Source organism: Cupressus sempervirens, chromosome 8, assembly GCF_028749045.1.
Source record: "Cupressus sempervirens isolate cs-2001-9-10 chromosome 8, ASM2874904v1, whole genome shotgun sequence".
Classification (NCBI taxonomy): Eukaryota; Viridiplantae; Streptophyta; class Pinopsida; order Cupressales; family Cupressaceae; genus Cupressus; species Cupressus sempervirens.
Genome location: NC_143125.1, coordinates 740,704,762 through 740,723,927, shown reverse-complemented (window position 1 = coordinate 740,723,927; position 19,166 = coordinate 740,704,762).

Below are 19,166 nucleotides of genomic sequence, written 5' to 3'. Positions count from 1 at the left end.
AATCTCCTAACAGAGTGCATACTTTATTGTATGTTTGAAAATCCTCTAACTAGGTGGATCTAGCGATCTTTTGTGCTCCTAACAGGGCAGATCACCAGAAGTGGTCATTGTAAGCCTTAACCGGCCAACTTCATACTGCAGTAACGAAGTTTGTGGGTTTCATCCCCACCCCAGTTTTACTTTCTATTTGGAAGGTTTCTGGGTCACCAAATCTGTGTGTTCAAGTGTTGCAAATGATTTTGTTTCATGCTTACAATAGGTTACTTGGATGAATGATGAATATATCAGTATACAGTTTTATTGTTTGAAATTTTAGAAGTTACTGATTCACCCCTCCCCTCTCAGTAACTTGTCATATCTTGAATATTTCCAACATACTCAACTTATATTGAAATTGACTTTTCTCGACTCCAACTAATTTTCTTCTTAACTTGCACTAATTTTTCTTGGCACCTACTATTTATATTGTTAAACTTGGTAGACATACTTCATTTAACTTATTCTTTTGAACTTAATTAGTGTATTCATCCTTTGTAATCTTAAGTAGATTATCAATGCACTATAATATCAGTCTTAACTAATTCTTGTACTCATTTTCCATATCATAATGCAACCTTTCCTTTAGGTGCTATTGTTACCTCATTTGATAAAATCCTCTTCATTAATCAAACAAATGATAGTACTCAAATCATCTAAGTAGTTGTCGTACCAACAAGTAGCAGGTTTGACATCGATGACAGAATAATGATTGAAACACATTTTCATATTATATCAATATATTTTCAACAATCTCCCTCTTTGGCATTGATAGCAAGCCAAACTAACCAAACTTAATCAGTATAACCAACAAAATACAAAAAATAAAATAATTCCTTGTATTGAAATCTCTCCCTCTATCAGTAACTTTAATCTTTTGAATAGGTTACAAAATTTTGTTTTGATCAATACACAATCAATCAACTCATCCTTACAACTCACTCTAGATCACTTCTTATATCTCCTTTGACATTAACTCCCTTTTACTAGGTATTCATGTTTCTTCTATGTTTAGTTTCATCTCCCTCTTGGGCAATAATACCTCGTATCTCCCTCAGCAGTTTAGTAATTTCTTCCTCAGCAGGATCAGGATTTCTCCCTTATTTCTCCCTTAGCAAGATTTCTCTCTCTTTGACAAAAATGCCAAAGACTTTTCATCTTAATATGTAGATATGAACATTTTTGGTTTCTCCCTTGGTCACCTAGCTTGTGACTAATTTGTAACTCCAGCTCTTTGGTTACTTTAGGCAACTCCTAAAGTAAGATCCACTACATCAATGTGTAACATATGTCAATCAACTTGTTTGATATGGAGTACTCCTCATGCTTCTAAGATAGCCTTTGATAGGGGTATCACCCCTAGTTTACCTCTTAGATACTCATGAGAATCCTTAGGTAATGTTTTTGTGAAGATGTCACCTATTTGTTCTTTTGTGTTAACATATTCTATCTTCACCTCTTTATCTTGAACTAACTCCCTCAAGTAATGATACTCGATTGCAATGTACTTAGTCTTTGTATTCATCATAAGATTCTTTGATATGTTTGTAGAACTTGTATTATCACAATAAAGTATCATAGGTTTAGTGATTTCTTCCTTCATACCTTTGAGTAGTTGTTTGATCCATACAATGTTTGTACAATTTATTACAGCAGCAACATATTTAGCTTTAGCAATAGATTTAGATGTATAGTTTTGTTTCTTGTTAGTCCATGTAACCAACCTTTTGCCTAAGAAAAATGCTCCTACACTAGTGCTCTTTCTGTAATCAATATTTCCATCTCAATTAGCATCATTGTAGGCTCTTAATTCAAATTTCTCATTTTTTGTATAGTATAGACCATAGTCTTCTATTCCTTTCAGATATCTCATTATTCTCTTAATAGCCACCAAATGATTCTCCCTAGGATTAGTAGAGAGCCTTACAACTATCCCAATAGATAATGCAATATCAGGTCTATTATGTACTACATATTGTAATTTGTCAATCATAGACATGTACAAAGTTTGATTCACCTTAGTTGAATCATCATTCTTTAACAATTTATGTCCTGTCACTATAGGTGTTCTTATTGGCTTTGAATCCTCCAATCCAAAAAAATTCAATATCTCCTTTACATATTTTAACTAAGTGATTTATATACCATATTTCATCTAATGTACTTGCAAACCCACAAAGAACTTAATCTCTCCAAACATAAACATCTCAAATCATTTATTCATTTCATTTGTAAAACCTTACATAAAGTATCTTGACCTCCAAATATGATATCATCAACAAAAAATTTAGATTGTAAAATACCTTTGTCTTTCTTTGTCTTCAAGTACAAATTGTTATTATCATCAATCCTCTCAAATCCAATCTTCACAAGATAATTATAAAGTATTTCATACAATGCTCTTGGTGCTTTCTTTAGACCATATAAAGCTTTATGTAGTCTACATACCATGTTTTTGCTGCCAACATCAACAAATCCTTCTAGTTGTTCTATATAAACATCTTCCTCCAATATATCATTCAAAAATGTAGACTTAACATCCATTTGATAAACTTTGAAACCTTTGTATGCAGAGTAAGAAAGTAGAGTTCTTACTCCTTCTAGTCTTACAATAGGGGCAAATGTTTCTCCATAGTCTATCCCTTCTTCTTGTGCACATCCTTTTAAAACTAATCTTTCCTTGTTTCTTGTGACTTGACCATTTTCATCTAACCTATTTCTGTATACCAACTTGGTGCCAATCACATTTTTATCTTTGATTATATGAACTAGATTCCATGTCTTACTTTTCTCAATTTGTTTAATCTCTTCTTCCATGGCTTTAGTCCAATCCACATCTGCTAAGGCATTTTCACTATTTTAGGTTCTTCCATGCTCAAAAAACATGTATCATTTCTCAACTTGTTCCTTTTCATTAGTTTAGCATCTTTATCTCCAATGATATGTGTAGTAGGGTGATGTCTCTTGACATACTTAGACAATCTTGGTTCCACTCTATTTTCTTCACTTGGTCTCAAATTTTGATCACTATGTACATATTTATCAAATAGTTCAAAATCTCTTTCATGCACACTAATCTCAAAATTAGAATGTGCCTCAATTTTATTCTATAATTCAACATCTAAATGTAACTTGGTTCCTGAATGCAACTTGGCATTCATAGTATGTGACTCAGCAATCACTGAAACTTGCTATTGATTTGTAACGTGATTTATAGAATCTTCATCCATAGGCATACCTTCATAAAAGTATACAAATGATTTATATTCTTTTGGTTCCTTAATAGGTTTAGCCTCATATATTTCTATATATTCATCAAATTTCACATTTTCACTTTCCACAACTTTGTTAGTGTTAGTATTTAAAAACTTATAAGCTTTACTTTTTGTGGAATAACCAAGGAATATACCTTCTTAACTTTTTTCATCTAATTTACCATTCCTAAAATTCTTGAGAATATAAAACTTACTTCCAAATAGCTTAAAATATTTTACATTGGGTGAGTATCCATACCATAGTTCAAAAGGTGTTCAATGACTACATTTATTGACTTGTACATGGTTCAAGGCATAGATAGCTATACTTACAACTTCTCTCCAATATTTTAAAGAAGCATTTTTCTCCATCATGAGTGTCCTAGCACAGTCCATTATAGACATGTTCCTCCTTTCAGCAATTTGATTTTGTGGAGGGTTCCTAGTGTATATGAGCAATGTTAGTATGCTAATAGAAACCAAATTTAAATAAAGCTTCTACAAACTAAACAAAATTCATAAACTTCAAGATAGACTAAGATGAGCTCTCAATTGAGAATATGAGCCATTAATGGGCTCTCTCAATGAGAAGCTCTCTTGTTGAGTAGATTTGTCTAAATAGATAGGATATATGCTCAAGCTTTATGCTTCAAAAAGGGCTTCAAATGGAGTTGGAATTTGGGTGTGAGTGTATGGTTTTGATGTAAAATGGCTTCTCAAAATGGAATTATGACTTTACTTCATGGATTGTGTTATTTTGCAAAGGGGAAGGATCCAATTTATAGGCAAGAGGCTTGAGGGATTGAGGGCTAAGATGCAAGGATGGGAAAAAGCTCATGGAGGGCTCAGATTGCATGAGAGGAGAGCACATGGATTGTGCTTCCTTACAACCAATCAGGGAGTGACACATGTCACAAGGTGAGAGGATGGAGGAAAGGGGAAGGATGAGTCAACAAAGGAGGCTCAAGGGATAAAATTTTCATAAAGACCCTCATAATGACTTGTAAGAGCAATAAAAGGGCTTGGAAGAGTCATTTATGGCCTAGTGGACTTCATAAAGTTTTATGTTTGAGATATTTTGAGGGAGATGAGAGCAATTTCGACTTGGGCATGATTAGGAGGGCTTTAAGCTTGCTTAGGCTTGTGTAAATGATTAGAGGATGGATTAGGATGGTTTAGGATTAGCTTAGGGATAGGCAAGTGGATGGCATTTAATGAGGGTGGGTGAAGGAGGAGATATTTGTTAACTTTGGGTTGGGTTAGTAAGTCTTAACCCATGTTTAGAGAATGTGACAAGGTTAGCAGGGGATTAGGATTAGGTTTAAAGAAATCTTCTAGAAGAGTCTAGATTTTGGATGAGGATAAAGACTTTCTAGAATAGATTAGAATTTCCTAGGATGAGGATGAAGACTTTCTAGAAGAGTCTAGAACTTCTTAGGATGAGGATAAATTAGATTTTTAAGAAATAAATAAAGTTTTATTTATTTCAAGGGTTTGGGTTGAGGAGATATTTATTAAAACTTTTTTAATAAACATAAGGATTAATATTTAATCTTAATTAAATATTTTGAGTTGGGATTAGGGGTAGGAAATGATAGGATTAGCCTTTAATCAAAATTAAAGAAGGATTAGAAGATTTTGGAAGAGGTTAGTGGTCTTAAGGAAATTGGCCAAGTTTTGGGCAAAAAATAAAATTTTTATTTATTTTGGATTTTTTGGTCAATTTATTAATTAAATAATTAATAAATAAGGAAATAATGTTTAAATAAGATTTAAACATTTTTGGGAGGGATTCCTTAATTAAATATTTTTAATTAAGATAAAGGGATTTAATGGCATAAAAATAAATTAATTAATTAATAAATGATGATGTCATCAGAAATTTTTCAAAAAATAAAAATATTTTATTTTCTAAAGGTTTTTAGGTGTCTACACCTAGGAGCGTATGTCTATTTTTGATTCCTCTATCATTACAAAACATCTCAAACTCATTTGATGTAAATTATCCTCCTCTATTAGATATCAAACATTTTAGACTTTTACTTGTTTCCTTTTTAACTCTTGTTAAGTATCACTTAAACATTTGGAAAGCATTAGATTTATGTTTCAAAAATATAATTGTCATCATTCTAGTATAATCATCAACAAATAGCATAATGTACTTATCTCCTTTGTAGCTTTGCACTTTAATTGGTCCACACAAGTTAGTATGAACAATCTCTAATATTCCTTTAGAGGTATGAGTCTTACACTTAAAACTTGACTTTGTCATTTTTCCTAACTGACATTATTTACAAATTATATTGTTAGGCTTCTTCAACTTAGGAAAAAATCTAACTCTTTTCATGTTACTAATACTAACCAGCTTATCAAAATTATCATGACATAACCTCTTGTGTCGTAGCCACACATCATCAACTAAACAAGTAGCATCCTCTATATCAAGGTAGAATAGTTTACCTCTAGTTTGATCACCTTTTCCAATTAGTTTTCTATCAGTATCATATATGATTATATCTTAGCAATCTTGTTCTCAAACTCAACCTTACAACCTGAATTATTCAATTGTGACACACTCAAAAAAATATAGTTAAGTCCTTCAACATAATAGAAATTTTCACATAAAATCATTTCTATGAGTTTGATAGAAATTTTTCCTTTTATCAGATAGCATGCAACATTACCAATCCTTATACTATTTCTATTTCCATCATAATAATTCAAGGTAATGAATTTTTTTTTATCTGTAGTCATGTGATGTGAACACCCACTGCCAATGATCCATCTGTCATTCTTGTTCCCACAAGATACTAATGCATTTGTCTCATTGTCATCTGATTCATCCTTCATTGCAACATACACCACTTCATCATCATGATCATTAGAACCATCTTTTGTTTCCTCTTCATCAATGTAGCAAGACTTCTTGCCTTTGTCTTTTTAATCTTTGATGTCTTCATCTCTTCTACTTTTATATTTTTCTCTACCTTTGTAATTCTTCTTCTCTGGACATCTAGTATCAATATGGCCAACCTCATTGCAATTATAACACATGATAGGTAACTTACCTTTGAATTTTCCTTTACCTCTATAAAATCTCCTTGCTAGTAGTGCTTCAAGTTGATCTACATCTTCCTCATCTGCATCACTGTCACTAGACACATATTTTACTTCTTTCTTCTTCTCATTAGGTTCCTTCAATGATAGCTTAGCTTTGAAAGCACATTCAACACTGTCAAGCTTGAAATTATCAAAATTAGATAGCTCAAAAGCAATGAGCCTACCTACCAGACCTTCAAAAGTCAGATTAGAACCTAGTATACATCTCAGTTCTTGTATTGTAGAAACTCTAATATGTAATAATTTTCCTTATGGAAAAATAATACCAAGATCAAGCAGCTCAAGAACTTAGTACAATATGGACCACTAATGGATGATAAAAATAACAAAAATGAGAATATCATATGTACAATACACATGAGAAATTCCTATATATAAAGGCATCTATAATGACTAGGAGTCAGCAAAGTGATAAGTCTCACAACTAAGCACATATCCACTAAGAGTGGATTATCCTCCATTAAGCACAGAAGTTAGTGTGATGATGAGAGGATAAGCTTACATAGGTGTATCTTATAAAGAGATGTTGTAGACACCATGTTCTTAATTAGAGTGTGAACAACTATGTTGTCTACATGATAACCCGAATGACTATGCAAACTCCTATGTTGTCAACAAGACAACTCATATAACTATGCATACTCCTAGGTGTCTATATGATAAATAATAAAATAATGTATTTAACCAAAGTAAACTTAAGTAAAGTGTAATAATAATTAATTATTTAAACTAACACCCCCTTAAGTGCAACTTAGGGGAATGCACTTAAGCTCACAAAAGCTATGATGAAAATGCATAATAGGTCCTAGCTACAAGGCCATGTTAGGTACCCATGTACAAATGCAAAGCTCTACATATAATGCAATGCAATGCAATCTCTCTAAAGATAGAGAAAGAGGGAAAACTTCATGCAAAAAGCCCTCCCCCAAAAAGAGAGATAAGTACAATAAAGAAGATGAGAGAGAAGAAGACCTAATGTAAGGAAAATATCTCTCCCATAAGAAAGAAGAGAGAATTCAAGGGACTTCCCTTTCTGAAATATCTCGTACCCACAAGAGATCTCACAAATGAAGATACTTGACCTCAGTGAAGGGTTTGGTGAAGATATCTGCAACTTGCTCTATATTAGGACAATACTACAATGCAATGACCTACTCATGCATCAGCTCTCCAATGTAGTGCATATGAACCTCAATGTGTTTGGTCTACTAATGTTGAACTGGATGTTTTGAGATCTCAATAGCACTCTAATTATAATAATGAATTATTGTGGGTTTAGGTATGTCAAATCCAAACTCTTTTCAAATATATTGTAACCAAATAGCTTTTGTAGCCACAGTGATAGCTCGTTGATACTCAACCTTAGTTGAAGAAAGGGCAATAGTATTTTTCTTCTTACTCTACCAACAAATAGGGTTGGGACCAAGATGAAACATATAACCTGAACTAGGCTTGTGAGAATCAAGATCTCCTTCGTAGTCTTAGTCTATATATCTAACCAACTGAAGTTTAGTACATGTTGAATAGTGTATCCCATGTATATGTGTACCTTGTATGTAGTGCAAGATGCATTTGGAAACCTCCCAATAAAGCTCATGTGGCTCTTGCATGAAGCAAGAAACCATGCCAACTACAAAAGCTATGTCAAGGTGTGTATGTGTCAAGTAGATGACACTCCCAACCAACTATTTATAAAATGTAGCATCAACAAGTGGAGTGGAACACTTGGCCTCTAACTTGACACCTAAAAGAAAGGGAGTAGGTGTAGTCTTGTAGTCTTGTAGTCTTGTAGTCTTATGAAATTTAGAAAGTAAATCAAGAGCATACTTGGGTTGAGAAAGTGTGATCCCAGCTGAAGACTATGTGATCTCAATACCAAGAAAATAATGAAGTAAACTCAAGTCAGTCATAGAAAATTTGTCCTACAAAGAAGTTCTGGAAATGATGGATGAAGTACTTCCTCTAATGGTCAAGTCATCTACATAAAGCACAAGTATCAAGTGTGAGTCATCCCTCTAAAGAATGTAGACATTCCAATCTGAATGAGACCTGGTGAATCCTATTAAGAGTGGGAAGGAATCCATCTTGGCATACCAAGCTTGAGGAGCCTACTTAAGGCCATAGATAGACTTCTTCAACTTGCAAACCAAAGTAGAATCCTAAATAAAACCCTATAGCTACTCCATATAAATCTTCTCAAGAAGATCACCATTCAAGAATGTAGTCTTCACATCCATCTAATGTATAACCCAACCATTAGCTATAGCAATAACTAGTGTCCAATGAATGGAGTTCATCTTAGCTACCGGTGCAAAGGTCTCAATATAGGCAATGCCAGGAACCTATGAGAAACCTTTGGCAACAAGTCTAGCCTTATACTTATCCACACTTCCATCTGCTACAAAATTTTTCTAATAGATCCACTTAGACTGAACCAACTTTCTTCCCTTAGGAAGAAGAACTAAGTCCCAAATGTTGTTTTTCATTAAAGAGTTATATTCTTCTTCCATAGCCTTGTCCCATTCAGGAATCCTTAATGCTTCCTTAAATGATTGTGGATCATAAGCAATGGCAATATATGCATGTGGAAATGATTTATGTTGTGACCTTTTCCTCCTAGTATCTAAAGGATTCCCCACCAATGAACCTACTGAATCAAGTGTTTGTTGTGCCCAACAAGGTCTAGTGGAAGAAGAAGGAATATCCTCAACTATTTTTAGATCCTACGAAGGTGGTGTCCTATGAGACCAATGTTGAAGGAATATCATCTTTCAAGTCACTATCATCACTATCATTACTTTTCATGAAGGAGGAAGAAGGAGTTTAAGGAGCCAAATTTGGATAAATATCTTCAAAGTGAACACTCCTCTCAAATAAAATTTCATGTGTCTGTAGATCCATGATCTTGTATGACTTAATGTGGTTAGGATATCCAACAAATATGGAAGGTTTACTTTGAGGTTCTAATGCCTTCCATCTTTGTGGAGATATTCTTGCCCATGTTGGACAACCAAAAACTTTAAAGTCTTTTACACTTGTTTTTCTTCCACACCAGGTCTCAAAAGGTGTAATTCCATCTAAGGACTTATGGGGACTTCTATTTTTGATGTAATAGGCACAACACATGGCTTCTACCCAAAAAACTTGATCTAGAGACTTATGTTGAAGCATACAAGTGGTCATCTCCTTAAAAAATTTATTCTTCCATTTAGAAACACCATTTTGTTGTGGAGTGTATGCAACTAAATGTTGAAGATCAATACCCTCATGAGTACAAAAGTCTATAAGCCTTGAGTTCACATATTCCCTTCCATTATCTATTCAAAGAATCTTGATGGATTTCCCCGATTGCTTCTCAACTTGAGCTTTGAAGGTGATAAACTTATCAAATACTTCACTCTTATGAGCAAGAAAGAAGACCCAAGTGTAGCGTGAAAAGTCATCAATGAAGGTGAGAACATAGCGAGCCTTTCCAAATTATGGTACTAGAAATGGGTCAGCTACATCACTATGAACCAATTCAAGAACAACAATAGCTCTCCAAGACCTCCCTTTATCAAATTTCTCTTTGGGATGCTTGCTTACTTCACAACAAGTACATACACCCTCTAAATACTTGAATAAGGTAGACCAATGACCATATCCTTGTTGCTAAGTTGTTGAAGCTAGTAGTAATTTTGAGATGTCCAAACCTCTCATGCCATAGTTTACTTTGTGAATTTGAGTGGGTCAACAAGGCAAGGGAAGTGGACTTAGGCACAAAATGAGAAAAAGAATAAAGTCTTTTATCATGATTAGCCTTTCCAATTGCCACCATTGAATCATTCTTTAGATTTTTCACCATAACCAAATCAGGAAGGAACTCCACTTTATTGTCACATCCATAGTGAATTATCTAGTAGATTTAAAGAAGGTTGGTGCTAAGGTTGGGAACATGAAGAAAATACTTGAAAAATCCATTGTCCAACTCAACATTCCCTTTTCCTTCAACTTCCACTTGAGTATCATTTCCCACATAGATGTAAGGTACATTTGAAGGTTTCAATGAGGAAAAATGCTCCCTTCAAGTACCCATATGATGTATAGCTCCTGAATCAAGAACTCATTCCTCAAAATTATTTGTACTTGCTACCAAAGCTTGTCCCTTACCTTTTGAAGTGGTTGGAGAACCCTTATCCTTATATGCATTTGGTACATCAATCTTATGTTTCCTCATTAAGTTTAGCAACTCATTAATTTGTTTATCCTTACACTCATGTTCATCATGACCATTCTTCTTACAATAGGCACAAGTTTTCTTCTCCCTTTTGTTGAAGTTGTTTCCCTTCTTATTATTTTTGGAAAAAGACTTGCCTTGTTGTGAAGAAGATTGTTGTGTGGAAGAAGATTGATGTGTAGAGGAAGATTATTGTGTGTCATCTTGTGGCTTAGTCTTCCACTACTTTTGCTTCTTGTTGGAATTTTTACCACCTTGATTCCCTTGATTAGCTACCAAGGCTTTGGTCTTTGAAGACTAGAGAATTCCCATACTAACTTTTCATGTTCTAAGACTAGCACTCCTGAAAATGAGTCAAATAAAGGCTTAGTAAAGGCACTACCCATTGTTAACTTGTGAGTATTATAACTGGAAACAAAAGCAGCATATTCAAGAGGAAGATGAGTCATCACATGTTTGATCAACTTTCCATCCTTAATGGGTTCACCATAATCCTTAAGTTGTGCCCTATACATGTCTACTTGGGTAAGATAATCTTTGCTGGTGTGAAATTCCTAGGATCCAATTTGAGAAAATTGTCCTCAATGGTGTAGACCATATCTTCATCTACTACCCCATACAATGTTTCAAGTTTATCCCAAACTTCTATTGGATTGTTAATGTTCTTGATGTGATATTTGACATGATCTGAGATATTCTTTAACAATGTTCCTAGGGTCATTTCTTATTTTGATGCCCAACCTTCTTTACAAGACTCATCATCATCATCATCAGGTTTCTTTACTACACCAGCTACATAATACAATAAACCTTTTTCAACTAAAGGTTCCTTTATCATTTCTTTTCAAGAAGCATAATTATGTGGTGTTAACTTAGAAAAAGAGCCATAATGTAAAATAAAGAGCACAAGATCAAGGAGAGACAAGAACACAAGACACACCCCCCTTTTCACTCAATCAAAGAACACCCCCCCCCCCCCCCCCCCAAATGAATGCTTTAGGCACTTTATATGTAGTGTGTTTACAATAGGCCACTTGTCAAAATGGACAAAAGGGGGGACTTCTAATTTTATTTTTTACAACCTCCTATTGGAGTTCAAATTTGGTACTTAGCAATGTAGCTCAGACAAAGAACAATTTTGAAGTTTAATCAAAGCAATATAATGCAAAAAAGGACCTATTTTTGAAAGTGGTATTTATGTCCACACAAGCCTATAATCTAATTGTAGATCTGGAAGGTAGACAAAAAAATTATGCACGTTAAAAAAAATAGAACCTAAAAATGTGTCCAAATGAGCCCATACAACACATTTGAAGTTGTAAAATGTAAGATTGGATAGGTACAGTAACCAAAAATTGATTTTTTTTGACAAATCTATGCACCAAAACTAGAAAACAATAGCACCACTAAAAAACACAAGAAATTCTAGCCTAAATCAAAAAAAATACACCTATTTTGGAGTTTGGATGACTGAGATATGACCTCCTAAAGTTGGATTATCAAATCAAAACTACATATGGTGACGGGTCTACTCAGGAAACTACTAGGTTAAATTTGATGTCCAAATAATTGTCGCAGCATTACAATATGGCCTACTTGTAATGATCAAATAGTCATCAATTTTAAGACAATGAAATAGTGACATCAGCAAAAAAATGATTGGATGACATGGCAGTATGGTCGAGGCTGACTATGAAGGTATGTACAATGATATGGAAAAATGTATGGGTAACATGGCAGTCAACATGTGTCTACTGACATGGTAGCTAAGTCACCTTCTACATCAGAGTTGAGTGGGCACCTAACATGGTAGATCTAACGGGCTGACTAGGATCCACGTTGGTTTTGTCGATGATGTGAATGCCAACATGACTAGATCTAATGTGGACAATCAGAGTTTGTCACTGGCGAGAGTGGTGGACAAGTTGACAGGAGTAGTGGTTAGTGTCGAAAAGGTGGTCAGTCATCAATGAAAAATGGGCCAATGAAAATAGCAGAGTGGTCAGTTGAGCTTGAGCGACAATTTTTGAGGGTCGTAGAGGAGGAAGAGCCAATGAGCAGTGGTGCTAGAATTGAGTGCCTTTGGTGAAGGAAGTGGACAGTGGTGCAATCCATAGCACTGGCAGAGTCCACAGCACTGGTGAAGCAATGGTAGACCTGAGTGGTGGTGGGTGTGGGATTTTTAATGCCACATTCACCCTATTCTTGGTCACCAAGTATTATAAAAAAGGAAGGTCATAGAGTTCGAAGTGGTTATGAAGCCACCAGTCACAGTTTGTATGATGGTTGCCGATGTGTTAGCCAGTTGTAGTTTGCGGTTATATTGAAGTATGGTCATCAATTTGTGGAGGAATATGCCAATGGTAATGTGATCCACCACGAAATATGGAATATTTCAGCTGCGGGCACTGGGATTTGACCACCCTATTTGCCTGCAATAAATGCTCCTCTATAGGCCTAATAGGCCAAAAAAAATTGCAAATACAAATTCAAAAAAAATTGTAGAGAAATTGCAGAAACACAAATAATAATAAACAATGTAGATATGAAAATCAATTGCATAGATCTAAAAGATTATACCAATTTTACAAATCAAGTCTTTGGGTTTCGGTTTGCAAAAAAAATTTGCCTCAAATTTGACTATACCCTAGAGTAGGCAAATTTATAGACAAAATTCACTAAATCAACATTCTAGACATGATGGTGAGGTTCAGTTTGACTCTAGATGCTCCCAACAAATGTAGATACTTTGGATCTAAATAGTGGCCCTCCAAGTGGTGAAGCAAAAATGGTCTCCAATGGCTATGTGAAGAGAAGCTCCCTTAGCTCTAGTACCATGTAAGAATTTTCCTTAGGTCAAAATAACACCAAAATCAAGAATCTCAAGCACTTAGCACAATATGGACCAATAATGGATGATCTGAATAACAACAATGAGAATATCATATGTACAATACACACTAGAAGTGTCTGTATATAAAGGCATCTAGAATGATTAGGAGTTAGCAAAGTGATAAGCCTCACAACTAAGCACATGTCCACCAAGAATGGATTATCCTCCATTGAGCACAGAAGTTGGTGTGATGATGAGAGGATAAGCTTACATAGGTGTATCTCGTAAAGAGATGTTGTAGACACCATGTGCTTGATTGGAGAGCGAACAACTGTGTTGTCTACATGACAACTCAGATGAATATGCAAAATCTTTTTTTGTCAATAAGACAACTCATATAATTATGCATACTCCTAGGTGTCTATATGATAAATAATAAAATAATGCATTTAACCTAAATAAACTTAAGTAAAGTGTAATAATAATTAATTATTTACAACATAATAGTGTAAATAGGTAAGAGTTTTCTCAAAAAAATTCTTAGTATAGTCACATCATCTATCTTACCAATAGCTCCTCTTATTGCATTAACAACATCTTTTATCCTAGAGAAATATTGAGAAATATTATCACCTTCTTGCATTCTCATATCATTGAATTTACCTCTAAGACATTCAGATTTGGCTCTTAGAACATTTGTGTCTCTTCCATAGATAGCGTGTAGAGCATCCTACATTTTCTTTTCATTGTCATAACCCTTGATATCATCAAACTTGACATAACTTAGGGTAGAGGCAATCTCCAACATTTTTTGGTTGTATTCTTTCTTCTTTTTCAGATCTTCAATAGTTAGGGCTCCAACAGGATCAACATGCTCTATGGTGAAGCTAGATTGTCAATGATCTCCAAGACCTCTTAGGTATAGCTTCATTAGATTTTTTCATGCAAGAAAGCTATCTCTATTAAGCTTGGGTACCTTTCTTTTTGACATCTTGGTATATTTGCTTCTAGTACCTTGAAACTAGTCCTTTTAAGCAGATAGTTCTAATAGCAATTGTTGGAATTCTTTAGAATAATTGAGAGGGCGGTGAATCAATTATCCAAGGTCAAGATGTACAATTAAAAAATTTCACAACTTAGTGAACCCATACCCATAAAACATTTCCATCACGCATGCATCCATTAGATCATACATTCACTTAAACTTGTAGGTTGTCATCGAATCAACTTTGTAGAAATGTAAACATGAAATATAACAAATTCAATAACACGTTTGACACAATGATTTAATGTGAAAACCCAATTTGAGAAAAAACATCACTAACATGCTACTCATTCTCACTCTTCTAAAGTCATCACCTGTGAGAGGCCAACCCTGTTAAAGGTTACAATGCACATTGTTAAATGTAACATGATTAAAGGTTGTCGATCACCCTGTTAGGAGTGAGTCTTGTTAGAGGACTTTAGATCATTCACTTGGAATGTCACTATGAGGCCTCACCCCAATCCCCCTGTTGGCGCTCAAAATTGCATTCCCATTTTGAGCGTCTATTTCAAATTTTGGGTCAATTCAAGCCTTTTAAATGCCCATAAATGCATGTGTACCTAGTTGTACCTTTGAGGCCTAAGAGGTTTTCAATGCTTCTAGCACCTTTTATTCAGCCTATCTAAGCATTCCATGAAGTTCAATTGACATTCTAAGTCATTTGGCGAAGTCCTATTTTAAGCCAGTGTCATTTGTGCATTTTCACTTGAAGTGTCAAACAGTGACAAGAAGTTATGTTTGTGATTGAATATCTAGCACCCAGAAATGGTTCATGATTTTTTGCTTTGGGAGTGTTTAGTGTCCATACCTGAGAACCTATGTTTCATATTTTGAGTCGTTTTGAATTCGTTTGACTAGGTTTTGAATCCCTCAAAGTTGATCATTTAATATTGTCATGTTGATGCAATTAGTTCAGAATTCTGGGAAGCCCTGTTTGACATGCTATAATTTTTGACCAGTTGACCAAAATGCTAATATTCCTTTTGCATTACATTTTAGATGTTAGAGACTTGTTATGTTTCAAGTTTTAGCTCATGATGAATCCATTTGATCAGTTTTCAAATGCAATTCCAATCGCAATTTCTATCTTTTTACTGGTGTTAGCATTTGCAGATTTGTCAGGACCCCTATTTGGGATGTTATAACTTGAGATCTGTGATTGGTAAGATTGAATGGATTGTACCTGTATGTTTTCCTCTAAAAATACTCCAAGTGTGTCAATTTTTAAGTTATGAAAAATTCGTTTGCACACTTTTCCAGGTCAATTCCATTTGCAAAAAATACTTTTTTGACATTGTTTCTAGTCAGTAATTCCAAGTAGCCCACTTTAACCACTCACCATTTAGGACCAGATATTTTTCATGAGCCCAAATTTCTGATCCATAATGTCTTCATGATAGTAAACCAACACCCCAATTTTTGTCTTTCCAAGTGTCAATTTGCTCAATTTTCAAAGCCAAATCTGAACGCATTTTATTGTTTTCTTCCACGCAGTTCTAAAAGGGTAATTTTGACAGTCAATATCTTTTGAATGAGAATTTTTCATGAGACAAAATTCAACAGGTTGTAATTATGTAGATCAAACAATCAGTGTGTCAGATTCCAGAGCCTGATTAGGTGTTTTGGTTAGTTTTTAAGGCCAGTCAAAGGACCTCCTGGCATGAAATTCACATTAGGTAAAAAAGGGGTAAAGTGATTTTCAAAAGTTGAATTAATGACGAAGATTGATTCTAATTATAATCAAGCATTCAGTAGATCATTTTGAAGGATCAAGCGTTTGAAAATGAAATTTTTTTTAGTCGAACCCACTTTGGGGCCCTATTAATTTCATTAAATCAATAGGATGCTAAGGTAAGGAATGCTATAAAGTTCAAAAGATGGATAATGATTTGACATTTTCACCATGTATGCAAAATAGTTTGAAGTCAGATGGATGTGGAAATGTTTGGACATGGTGAACAAGTGAGATGTGGATTTAAACGTATCAATCAAAGTTGATTGCATCTAAATCCTTATGTTACTTAAATAAAGTCAAAATATTGTTTGCTTAATGCCATTTAAATGCAAAAAAGTCACATGAGAAAAAGAACAAATCCATACTCAGGTAGTAGGGGACATGTAGTTCAAAAGAAGTCAGAGGTAGCTGATTCAAAAGAGCAAGTCGTCCATATAGAAGATAAAGCAGCCAACAGTCAAGAGAAATAATCAGTAGTCAATCACAAGATCATGCCATCGGGAGGAGACCCTTCACCAAGGTTAAGAGCATCACCAGTAAATATATAAAGGATCCCATGCAATTAAGATGCAACAAAGCTACAAGAAGCCATTGGATATAGACACATGATGCATAAAAGCCCATGCCAGTTAGACACAAAAATGACTCACATAGCCAACATAATCAAAGGGAACTCACACCTACAAAAAAGAAAGCAACCAATGTCAAACACCCTGTGCAAGCATTGTGTTTGAAGTTTTATTTTTTTAATTGCTACCATCCCGCAGATAAGCAACAAAGGATACCCTACATCATTGTTAAAGCAAGAGCAGCAGTCATCTATGATAAAGAGGAATCTCCACGCAAATCAAAGAAGACCTTACAAAATAAAAGGATCTCACGTGAAGAACAATGGGAGATACATGCAAATGAGTAATCAAAGCTGGAAATGAGGAGTGAGCAACCCACGTAAATAGGTTTATCCCACATAGCTTGCGTGGTGGAGTTTTTTAAATGTTTAAATGTAGTTTTACACAACACATATCATGTCTTGGAAGTTGTGGCTTTTGTAAGCCAAGCAAGATGTGGGATGTATGTGGAGGGGTCCACGAGCTTAGAAGTCAACTTGTTTTGACTATTGCATATGCTTGGGAAGCTAATCAACAAACCTTACGTTCTTACAATGAAGCATGAAAGTGTAATAAGAAGGCTTGAGCAGATGGTTGAGAGGATAAATGTAAAAGCTTACGATCATATGCTTCACGAGATTTGAAATGCCCCTGTGAGCATAAATTGATTTTAATGAGCTCGCAATGATATGCATGAGTGTAAAAGCATAAAGGGGTCCCGTGCCCATATGGTCATGAATGGAAATTTGAAAGAGCCTGGTCTTATGATGAGGTCATAAAAGCATAGAGGATACTCGTGAGCATGAGAATGTGAAAGGGGATGTGAACAAGCTTTGGGGCTATGGGATATATGAGATATTAATAAAATATTAATATCCTCATAAACATAAGAGCAGAAGTTTGAAAGTATTTCATCTCCAATGCTACGAGAATGGAAATAAATTAAAAGAATTAATTAATTAAAAATTAATTAATTACAAAGCATTCCAAAGGTGATTGTGGAATCAAGTTTTGACATGTGGCATCTTGAGATTGGAGGAATACGGAGAGTATTGAAAATAAAATGAATTTCAAAGGTGATTTCAAATGCATGATTTGTTCAAGTGAGGAATATGAATAAATTTCAAAGTTTTTATATAGTTCTAACTATATAATTTTTTTAATTTTTCATTTTTTAAAGCTTTGATACAGTCCAGACCTTTTTTTCAAACTGCTACCAGCGGGGATTTTTTGCCCAAAATAGGCCTTATAATATACTGTCAGAACCGGGAGAAGATGAATTTTCTAGATTTGGGATCTTTTTTTTGCACAGCAATTCACTGGTTCAAGTTATAAATAGTTTTGTGTTTTTCGGAGGCATTCTTAGTGGAATGAGCAGAATTCATCATGAAGCATCAAGATAAGATAAAAGGCAAATATGAAGGCTTGTTGAAGTCTGGATGTGAAGAAAATCAACTTTAAATAGTTTTCTTGCATTCTGGAGCTTACATTGAACTAATTTTTACTTTTACCTTGAATTCACTTTGACACTTAAAATCAGTTATTCTTTTCATCAAATATCTAAGATATTTTGTGTTGTTGAGAGCCAAATGATGAATATTTTATAGGAAATTATAGAGAGAAGGTAGAAAGAGGCTTTTTCATCTTCTTGGGAAGGAATTCTAAAGGGACACTTATCAGTTGTAGATTCAATCTAAGAATTGCTTCTTTTCTATATCTTTCTTCCTTCTTCTCTTTTGCAAGGTGGTTGGCAGTTTTCTCTGGGTAATACCAATAAGGTTCTAGTGTTTTACTGTGAAACCATATTCTTTTAGTATATTCTCTCTTGTATGAATAGCATTAAGAAGGTTAATACAGATAGTTGAGATCTGTTAGGTCATTTCATGTTTTTCATTTCATGCATATGACTGTATAATTTCAAGGAAATAATACAAAGAGTAGAAGATGATTGAGTTTTAGTTGAATCTTGTCTCCTTTATCAGTGATCTTCAATGCTTTATAATCTTTGACATAGAGCTTAGGTTGTAGTTGCAATCCCTTAAGGTTGTATGTTATTTCATTGTTGCCTGTAACTCAAAGGGTTATGTAAATGCTTCAAGGAAATCAACAGGGTTGTAAGTTTACTAATGGGGATATCATGTAAGAATGAGGTTTAGATTGAGCATAGGTGTCTATTTACAAGTTAAATAGATAGATCAGATATCTGAAGATACAAATATGTCTCAGATATCCATATGTATGCATTTGATTCATGGATTTTCCCAATGGATTAGGCACTAGTCAGCTACAAGATCATTAAAGTCTTACTGCTACATATCT